This window comes from Loxodonta africana, chromosome 5, assembly GCF_030014295.1.
Source record: "Loxodonta africana isolate mLoxAfr1 chromosome 5, mLoxAfr1.hap2, whole genome shotgun sequence".
Taxonomy (NCBI): domain Eukaryota; kingdom Metazoa; phylum Chordata; class Mammalia; order Proboscidea; family Elephantidae; genus Loxodonta; species Loxodonta africana.
The window spans coordinates 102,078,490-102,089,561 of NC_087346.1; the positions used below are offsets into that span (position 1 = coordinate 102,078,490).

General features: G+C 40.3%; 1 protein-coding gene across 1 annotated transcript in view; it reads right to left on the minus strand.

Annotated features, from left to right (window-relative positions):
- CRACD (capping protein inhibiting regulator of actin dynamics) overlaps nucleotides 1-10,152 on the minus strand; it is a 176,584-nt gene extending 166,432 nt beyond the window's left edge. The window contains exon 1 of the mRNA XM_010595691.3: nucleotides 9,919-10,152. The gene's annotated coding sequence lies outside the window, so the exon portion shown is untranslated. The remainder of the gene's footprint in view (nucleotides 1-9,918) is intronic.
- Nucleotides 10,153-11,072: the final 920 nt, after the last annotated feature.

Here is an 11,072-nt window from a genome sequence, read left to right on the forward strand (position 1 = left end):
AGATAGGTGGACAGGTGAAGGCAGGGGCAGAAGGATTAGATGGAGGGGGGCAATAGGGTGGGTTGGTACTGTAGTTTCTACCAGTCAGAGTTGCCAGGATGGGGCAGTTATAGCCATTGTTCATCAGAAGGGAGGGGGTTATACGAGCATGCTCCTGTGGTTACTAGGTGAGACAGCCTGGGCTCCTCCCTGAGTCGCAGCCAGCAAACATGGTCTTACTTAGTCCTGGGTGTGTCTGCACCATACCTTTATCTCCTATTGGAAATCCCAGAGAGGAGGCTTTCTGCATGCGAGGTTGTTGGCTTTATTCCAAGATGGCCACTGAATCATGCCATTTGACCAGGAACCTCCACTCCATATCTTTATTCCTTTCCTGTTTTCTAACAGTTTCTTCTCCTCAGTGACTTTCAATCTAATACCTTCTCCTTTCATTTAAGGTTCAGGATTCCAGGACTGACATCTGTATCTGTCTTACCTGGTTTTTCAGGTCTTGGCATCACCTTAATAGGTGGCATTTTAGAGTAAGAAATTCAATATAGTGTTTTGTTTTGTTGTCAAGCAGGAGCTCTAGAAGCAGTTTTTGAAGTAACCCCAGCAATGCCATGCTTTTTCTACCTGCCATTTCCTGGAAAAGAAGCCTGCACTGTCCCTAGGCTTGATCCAAAGCTACCTGGGAAACAAGCAGTTATTTTCTGAAGTCGCCTTAAAGGAATAGACGGCAGGATCAAAGGAGGATCAAAGGGACCCTCCTAGGAGGGCTAATTGTGACCTCTGGAGATGGCGTGCCCCCCTTGTTTGTCTGGCAAACACCTTCTCCTCTTTCAAAGCCAGCTCAAATGGCACCTCTGGGAGGCCCTCTGGCTCCCTTTGGCAGTTGTTTATTCTGCCCTTTGTTGTTCCCAGCACTCAGTGTAAAACTCTCTCAAATATCACTAATCACTTTTTATGCAGTTATCTGTTTACATATCTCAGTTCAATTCAATAAAGTTCAATTCACATTACATTGCCCTAGGCATTTTGTTAGATTCTACAATCAAAGGCAGGACTCTGGCCTTTAGCAGCTATCTCTTACTACAGGAGACAGGTTCTAAAGTGCCATGGAGTCGATTCTGGCTCATTTCAACCCCATGTGACAGAGCAGAACTGCCCTATAGGATTTTCTTGGCTGTAATCTTTACAGATTGCCAGGTCTTTATCCCAAGTAGCTGCTGGGTGGGTTCAAACTGCCAACCTTCTGGTTAGCAGCCCAATGCTTAATCATTGCACCACCAGGGCTCCTAATAAACTGCTTATAGCTCTCTGTAATAGTAGAAGAACATAATGCAGCAGAGTCTGGATGACAGGGTCTAATTTCATATCCATAGTCCCCAGCACAGTGACTGGCACATAACAAGTTCAATACGTGTTAACGGAGAGAGGAAAGGAGATACAGAGAGATTGGGGGAGAGGAAAGGGGGGAGGGGGAGTCAACAAAAATGTCCCCCTTTCCATCAAACCCATTACTTACTCTAAAGGTGATATTTTCAGGCTCCTGGAAGATATCTTTTGGAGCAGACTCATTCCTACCTAGCACATAATAATCACCATTTGATGGGAATGAATCATAATTTGTCCTGTACTTAACTGTCGACCCATGGAGTACATTAATAACAACACGCTCTCAGGTGATCTAGAGAAAAGAGCCTTAAGGGGCTCACATCCCATGAGCCAGTAGCATTGGATCAATACTAAATCTAATTCTTGGGCTCTGCATTATTAGACCCGGATGTTCTTTCACTATCACAAAAGGATTTAACCAGAATTTCGGTCCCCTCAGAACCTTGTTTGCCATCCAGTTCCCGATTTCTCTGCCAGCTTCATCTGTGCAACTTATATTGGCTTACGTCTGGCAGATGGAGAGTGGTGTCCTGTTTCAAGCCTCTACTGTCTCCATCCAGAGCCCTTCCAGAAGCAGACTCTATTTCACCAACAGAAGGGAGGAGGGAGGGGCGATCAACCTCCTCAAGAGATGACAGTGTAAAGTATTCCTCAAATTTTCATATGCAACAGCTGGTATCATTTTAACTCCCTTGGGAAAGACTATGCTTTGTTGCTTGGGCTAGCAATACAATCTCTAGCTATCCCAGTGCCAAAATATCAATTACAGGTTCATTTAGAAGATGGGCTAAATTGGAGTTCAGACCATTAGACAATGACATAAATTGGGGAGGGAAGAAAGGTGCCTGAGGGGATTGTACCTCATGATTGGTGTGAAATAAGGTAGAGTTTTCCAGATAGATTCTTGTAAATACAATGGCTAAATTCTCAATTTGTCCCATGAAGAGAAGCCCACTAGCAACTAAGGTGAGGCAAGTATTCCTGAAGAGATTTTCCTCTTGGACGTTCTATTACAGAAACGTTAACACTCCTGTAATACTCAGATCTCCGATTGTAATGAAAAGGGAAAATTAAGGTTTTGTAATTAAAATCATATATTTTTTTAATAATTAAAGGACTCACTTCTTCTTATTGCTCAACAATCTACCACTATTCGGAAATTAAGATTTTATTCCCATTCCCTAGTCATAAGAGGGATTAAGTAGATCTCTAAACTCTATTTGTCACCCTCTGACATGTATTGTCGCTATGAGTCAAAATTGACTCGACGGCAACAGGTTTGGTTTTTTTTGGGTTCAACATGTATTGTGAAAAGCCTAGTACTTCCCAGAATGTTTGTGGCAGGGAGGTATTTCACACCAATGACCCCTGATTTGCTTGGGGTAGTCTAACTTCACAGTCAGCAGTTGTGGTAGCAAGAGCAGCAACTGTTCATCTGCAGTTACAAAATGCTGGCTAGGTAATCAAAAGTCAATTGAGTGGACTTGTGTTTACTAGACTCTAAAGCCTCTACTAGACCCATGTGATCCAGCTGTGTTCAGGGGGCCCTTGAGTCCTGTTGAAATGGTGAAAGGATCATGGTGACATCAGACAAGGAGAGGCAGGAGCTCTGCTTTATCTGTTTAATAGGTAGGAAGTTTGCATATATTTAGTATTTTTTTTTTTTTTAGCGTGCCTAACTGCTAACTGAAAGGTTAGAGGTTTGAGTCCACCCACAGTTGCCTTGGAAGAAAAGGCCTGGCAATCTACTTCTGAAAATTCAGTCATTAAAACCCAATGAATAATAATTATAATAATATATACATATAAAGAAATTAGGAAAAAAACAAATAAACAATGCAGCACAGTTCTATTCACACACGAGGTCTCCATGAGTCAGAGTTGACTCTAAGGCAACTGATTTTTTTGTATGTTGCTTAAAAGAAGGTAAAAGACCATTGTTCTAAATCAGAAGTTCCTCACGGGCAGAAAAGGTATTCTATTCATCTTCGTATCCATAGTGCCCTAAACTTAGTAGTAATCATCGTAACAGTTAATGCTTGTTTTACACTTAATGTCAAGTGCTACTAACCACTTCATGTGGATTGTGTGAGTCCAAGAATTCTAAGAGGACAGCAGTTATGAAATGAATGAGATTAGATATATGACCATAGGCAAATTAAGCTTTCTAAGCTTTAATTTCCTCATTCGTAAAGTTCAAGTAAAAAAGTTACCTCAGAGGGTTTGTTAGGATTAAATGATGTAAGACATAATATAACATGAGACTGCTCCTTAGAAGCAAGGATGGTGAGACTACTCTCACATACTTGGGACATGTTCTCAGGAGGGATCAGACCCTGGCGTAGGACATCATGCTTGGTAAAGTAGAGGATCAGCGAAAAGAGGAAGACCCTCAAGGAGATGGACTGGCACAATGGCTGCAACAATGGGCTCAAGCATAACCATTGTGAGGATGGCACAGCACCAGGCCGTGTTTTGTTCTGTTGTACATAGGGTTGCTATGAGTCAGAACCAACTCAATAGCACCTAACAACAACAATATAAAGCACTGGGCACAGTGTCTGACATGCAGTGAGCATTTAATACAAATAGCTATTTTTAATGATTATTTAAAGAGCCTATAATATAGCAGGGAGAAGGTTTATAACTAGTTAGGGTGTTTTTTTTTTTTTTTTTTTCTTTAAATTGCATGAGTTGCCTAGTAAGATATTAAGTTCCCTTATTCTGGGTGGATGATTATTTATGCAACTCACCTTCCAGAGTAATTAATATAGGATTAGTGGCTTTCAAATTTTAACAAACATCAAAAATCGCCAGAGGTTTTTGTTAAAAATGGAAACTCCCAGGTTCCACAGCCAGTAATTTTTTAATAGATCTAGGGAGGGTCGATGGCAACGGGTTTGGTTTTGGTTTTTGGGGAGGGTGTAGGAATGTGCATTTTTAACAAGCACCCCTAGTGATTCTGATGCAGTTGGGTGGGAGACACTAAATTCAAAGAACTTGGAGGTTCTTTCCACCTGTAAAATTCTGTGATTCTATGTGTTGATCACACAGAGTAGCCATTTGGGGGAAACATGCATTCTCTTAGGTTGCTGGTGGGAGCATTAATTGGTACAACCTCCACAGAAGGCAATTTGGCAATATTTTTCAAAATGAAAAGTGTGCATGCTCTCTACCCAGGAAGTCCACATCAAGGAGTTTATCACACAGATACAACTGAACCTGTGTGGGCCAATGCATGCACACATATCATTCATGATACTGCTGCTCCCAAACTGGGCTCCAGGGCGCAGTAGTGAATCCACAAGGACATTGCGAGATATTTAATTTTCAGGGAAATCACAACAATGTCAACATCTATCAGACACTGAATAAGACACTAGCTTGAGACAGATCACAGTTTCAGTATTAGATCATCAGACTACTTGGTGGCTGCTCTGATGAAAAACAAATATCCCAGGAAAATAAGTACAGAACAGGAAAGGAGGGTGGCGGTGCCGAATCTGATTGCAAGAATCGAAAAGTTGTCCAAAGCCAAACTGGTGAACACTTCCAAGTAGTTGTGCTTATTTAAGAATGAAATAAAAATATTATTTTTCTTCCAATTAAAATTTTTTTTTTTTCAAATGGCTACTAAGTTGACAGAACATAAATGGCTACTAGGCACTGGGTTTTTTTTTTTAGGTTTGGACCTAACTACTTCAAAAAAAGCAACTGCTCAGTATTTCTTCTTGCCCAGCGGTGCCATGAGAAAATTACTGAGACGCTAAGGGTGCAGTGAAATAAGACAGTTTAGGAACCTCGGCACTATGGCATTGCCTGCAATAGAAAAAGACTGAAACAAATATTTATCAACAGGATTCTGGGTAAATAAATTATGGTATATCCATACAATAGAGTATTATGCAGCCATTAAGAAGAACGAAGCAGCTTTTTGAGTACTAAGATGAAATTTCTCCAAGATACATTACTGGGAAAAAAAAAAAAGGTATACAACAGTGTGTATAGTTTTCAATGATTTGTTATTGAAAAAGAGAAAAACATATATGTGAAAAAACTGGTAACAATGTTTACCCCCTGGGTGGGAGATCTGGATAGCTGCGAGGGGTGGGAAGAAAACTTGGATTTCATAGTAGATTAAAAAAAAACTTTGTAAAATGTACCTGTATTAAAACCAAAAAACTTGTTGCTGCCAAGTTGATTCTGCCTCATAGCAATCCTACAGGACAGAGTAGAACTGCCCACATAGTGTTTCCAAGGTTGTAATCTTTATGGGAGCAGACTGCCACATCTTTGTTTCACAGAACTGGCTGGTGTGTTCGAACCACCGATCTTTCGGTTGGCAGCTGAGCACTTTAACCACTGTGCCACTAGGGCTCCTTATACATGTATTATCTGTTCAAAAATATAAGTAAGATATATTACGATAGGAAGAGAATAATGGGAAAATTTTCTATCTTTCTTCCATTTATGAAGAAAGGATTCCAGGGAGAAACTGTATCACACCTGGAGTTTCCTAGGGAAAATGACAAAGACAAAATAACATTAATGTAGTTACAGGAAAAGTGACTTTGCAAAAATCATTATTCAGAAAATCTTCAATTAGAAAAAAATAAAGGGCATGATTAGGACAACAACAACAAATTATATAAAAAAAAAATTGAAATGAAAAATTAATAAAGCCAAGAAAAGCAGTGGCTGACATTGATATAAAGACTATGGGTCATTTAACTCAGTAGAAGAATATGATGGCCTTGCTATTTCGGGATCAAAGAAAAGAAATGTTAACAAAGAGCAGAAGCATCTTTGGAAGAGAGGTAGCTTATTTTTAATTCTTTATACTAAGAAGAACATAAGCATCTACATAAAGATCGAAAGCAGTCAGCTGTTAAGTGGAAAAGAGAAGCCTGAGAGCTTCGAGGGAATAAAAACACATTAAGAACAGAGATAAAAAGAAGAGCAAAGAAGGACCTTGAAAAGAAATTACAGGACTACGTACAAAAAAATGTGGTACAAGCAGGTCAGGAACTGTCTAGCTCTAACCAACATCTTCACCTTTTCACCCCCATGCCGTGTATTTAGAACCTTGGACAAACAAGCTTCCCAAATCCTCCCACAACCGAATTTCTGAACCATTCAACTTGTCTCACATTCTACTTCTTGCTATATTTCTAATCTTTCCAGTTCTGACCTTAAGATTTTTTTTCTAACTCTGGCTCTGTCTCACCTACTAACTTAATGCTTAGCTTTGAGTGACCAAGATTTAGACATTCCCCTGGCAGTACTGCATTTGGTCACTTCATCCACATTCAGCCCAGCCCAGGGATGTCACACCTCACTGTGTGCCTTTACAGGTATGTTGGGGGCAAGGGGCACGGGACTAGACAGGTCATGGAAAGTCTTGGTTCTGCTTCTGAGTATCCTTCTTTTTCTCAGGTGTATCCTTCAAAGCCAAAGGAGCCCTGGTGGCTCAATGGTTAAGCACTTGGCTGCTAATCAAAGGGTTGGTGGCTCAAACTCACTCAAAGGGCTTGGTAGGAGAAACACTAGGTGACCTGCTTCCATAAAGATTGTTGTTATTAGGTGCCATTGAGTCAGCTCTGACTCATAGTGACCCTATGTACAACAGAACAAAACACTGGTCCTGCACCATCCTCATAATCGTCATGTTTGAGCCCATTGTTGCAGCAACTGTGTCAATCTATCTAGTCAAGGGTCTATCTCTTTTTCAGTGACACTCTACCTATTAAGCATGATGTCCTTCTCCAGGGACTGGTCCCTCCTGATAGTACGTAATCCATAAACATTACAGCCTAGAAAACCCTAGACATGGGGTGGCTATGAGGCAGAATGGACTCAATGGCACCCAACAACAACATTCTTCAAGGCTTAGCTTAAATAAGACTCTGTTGTTCATTTATACTCAGTAATGACTAATGGTTAAGCATTTAGCCTACTAACCAAAAGGTTGGCAGTTTGAACCCACCAGCCACTCCTTGGAAACCTTAAGGGGCAGTTTTACTCTGTCCTACGGGGTTGCTGTGAGTCGGAATCAACTCGACAGCAACGGATCTGGTTTTTGGTTCTAATGACTAAACAAGTTTCATAAGAATCTTTAAATACAATGAGAAAGCAAAAGCTATTAAGTGCTTTCAAATTCCCCTAATTCTATTGCAATGTGCCAACTGATTCACTTGGCTATATCCATAACATGTGTGTCTATGTGTTTATTTCTTTCTTTAATTTATCTCCCCCCATGTGTGAAAAGAAACCATGTGGTTCTGTCACAAAATGTTCTAGAAGCCATAGAAATTACAGTATTATTTTTCCAGAAAAATTCCCAAATAAGAGAAAAAGTACTGTTCCCCACATTTGTTATGCAAAACGGGGAACGCGATATGGAGGCAAAAGAACGAAATGGGTCCTCGACTTTCCCTTTGATAGGGATTCTGGAATAAAGCGTCAATTCTGAGCTATCTCAGAGTTAAGCAATAGGGACTGCAATGCTGTATGTGTGGTGTTCCTGTCCTGCGGAGGGGGCCATCCCCTGCCACCTACACCCTTACATCCTAATATCACTGCCATAGTAGCATGTGAGTGGTATGGTGAATAGGACTAACCTGGATCTTCTGCACACTATGTAACCTTGGGCAAGCCATTTAAGCTTTTTTCCACTCATAAAATAGGGATCACAATGAAAACCCCCTTGCCATCAAGTCGATTCCAACTCATAGCAACCCTATGGGACAGAGTAGAACTGCCCTACAGCGTTTCCAAGGCACGGCTGGTGGATTCAAACTGCCAACTTTTTGATCAGCAGCCAAGCTCTTAACCACTGTCACCAGGGCTCCAAAATAGACAGAGTAGTGTCAATTTATTAGAATGGTAGGTGGTAGAGCTCTGATTTATTTACTTATTGTGTGTATGTTTTATGACAGAGGAAACACACTAAGGATAAACGTGGGAGACAAGTAGAAAACAAAGTTACGTTTCCTACATATCTAAATCATGGAAATGACATCATTTCCTCCTGAGCTGGCATTACCTCTTCAAACTCACCTCCCACTATTCTCCCTGCACTAGACTTCTGGATGATTCTTGAACATGCCAGCCTCTTCTCTCTTCAGGAGCTTTACATCAACTGCTTCCTCTACCTGGAACACTCCCCAGGCTAATTCCTGGCTTCATGTCACTTCCCACTGAGGCCTGCTCTGGCCCCTCTATTACTGTAATTTATAATCCCATCCCCACCCAGCACCCCCAACCCCCCTTACTCTGCTCTTTTTTTTTCCTTTTTCCATGGTGTTATTGGCTTCCGATATTTTGAGTTACTTATTTATTGCATTATTTATTATCTATCTCCCTCCATGCTAGAACATAAGCTCCACAAGGACAGGGGTCTTCACCTGTTTTGTTTACTGATATAGCTCAAGCATCTAGAATAGTACCTAGTTCACAGTAGGTGCTCAACAAAGTTTTTTTTTAATCCACAATTTATTTTTTAAATTAATGACTTTCTTATTACAGAAGCTGTACATGTGCATTGTAGAAAATTAAAAAAATAAAAACTTCAAATTCTCATCACTCAGTAATATCTCCAAAATTATTACCAGCCAGAGTGGTTTGTATCTTCTCTCAAGTGACTACCTACGAAGTCCCATCTATCTTGGTAGGAATAACACCCATATTATAGGATTGGTGCATGGATTAAACGAAACAAGGTATCTAAAATATTCAGTAGAACACTTGCTATTTAACCAGTTGCCATCCAGTTGATTTCAACTCATGGTGATTCATGTGTGTCAGAGTAGAACAGTGCTCCCTAGGGTTTTCAATGGCTGCGTTTTTGGAAGTAGATCACCAGGCCTTTCTTCCGAGGGGCCTCTGGGTAGATTCCAACTACCAACCTTTCAGTTTACAGCTGAGCATGTTAATTGTTTGCATTACCCACGGACTCAGTAGAAACTAATACATGTAGTTGTTATTTTCTTTGCTTTGTCCTTGTCTTTAACTTCCATCACTTCTCCCGATTTCCCAAAAAGAAAGTAGCAGATATCTATAGCTAAAAGAATGGTATGATGCTGCTCTGGACAGAGACAGGTGAGAAACACCTCCCACCCCCAGCACTCAAAAGACAAAGTCCCCAAACTCAAAGTACTCTATGGTCCAACAACCATGAGACCCAAGGCCACTAACTATTCTGTAGAATTTTATAACAACAACAAAACAAAGCGATAATGATGACATTTTTATTTAACACTCCATCATTTACAAAGCCTTTTAATATATAATATTTTCTTGTACAAAGAAGAAGGCTGAGAATTTAAGTGATTTGCCCAACTTTACTCAGCTGGTAAGTAGAAGAGCTGAAAATTAAAAATTAAATCTAGAACTGGAAGATCATGAGAGGCGTGGATCTTTTAACATGAAATTTAGTGAAATACATACTATCCATTTTTAGAGTTCCAGTCACAATCAATGAAATACTCTTTAGTACTTCCTCCATGAACTGTGGGCACATCCTCTAAACAAATGACTTACCTATCTTAACAGCCACACGTCCTTTTCTTGTTGGATAGCTCCCCACCAAAATTTTCTTCTGGTGAAAAGGAGAATTCACCTCCAGTGGTAAGTGTGTCAGGAAATGGGGTACATTGTTGAGAAAGCCTGTGCTCTCTGCTCTTTTGAACTGTTGAGAAAAAACAAAACATCAAGAAATTATGTCTTCGGGATCACAATAGACAGTTCCAGACAGAGTTGGAGAAAAATGTAGAACAAAATTCTAACTCCAAAAGAAAGACCAGACTTGCCGGCCCTAAAGACGGAAGAAATCCTGAGAGTATGTCCCCCGGACACCCTTTCTGCTCAGTAATTAGGTCACTCCTGAGGTTCACCCTTCAGCCAAAGACTGAACAGGCCCATGGAACAAAACAAGACTAAAAGGGCACACCAGGCCAGGGGCAAGGACCAGAAGGCAAGAAGAAACAGGAAAGGTGGTAATAAGGAACCCCAGGTTGAAAAGGCAGAGTGTTGATGTGTCATGGGGTTGTTAACCAATGTCATAGAATAATGTGTGTACTAACTGTTTGATGAGAAACTAGTTTGTGCTGTAAACCTTCACCTAAAGTTCAATTCAAAAAAAAAAAAAAGAAAGAAATTATGTCTTCACTCCTCTCTATGGAAGTCTTTACAATGAATCTCTTTTCCATTCCCTGGCAGAAGCCAGTATGGAGAAGTGTTTTTTGTTTGTTTGTTGTTTTGCTGAGTTTCCAATTAGGTTTAGTAATATTAAATTTGCATTCCTCAGCCTAAATTTCCTCTAGTGTTTTAAAATCATTGATTGTAAACTGTTTCCACTTTTGAAAGGACTAAAACAATTATATCCATAAATATCGAGACTCCTATCCTTCTCAAAGATTTCTCACATTTATTCTTCAAGGTAGGTTAGCAAAGCTTTAAGGAGCTAGAAGACACAAATTAAAACTACCAGAGAAGTAAAAGCAGTAATCATTAGATTATTTTCTTCCCCACCTTTTTATTCCAATACAAATCACTGAGTTCACTAGATTGATAGAGCTCATTTCAGGTAGGGCATGCACAGTCCTACACCTGCCTAAATGAAAACTGTAACGTGGTGACTGTACATTTTAACGGGACTGGAGGTGGGAGGAAACACTGGTGGCACAGTGGTTAAG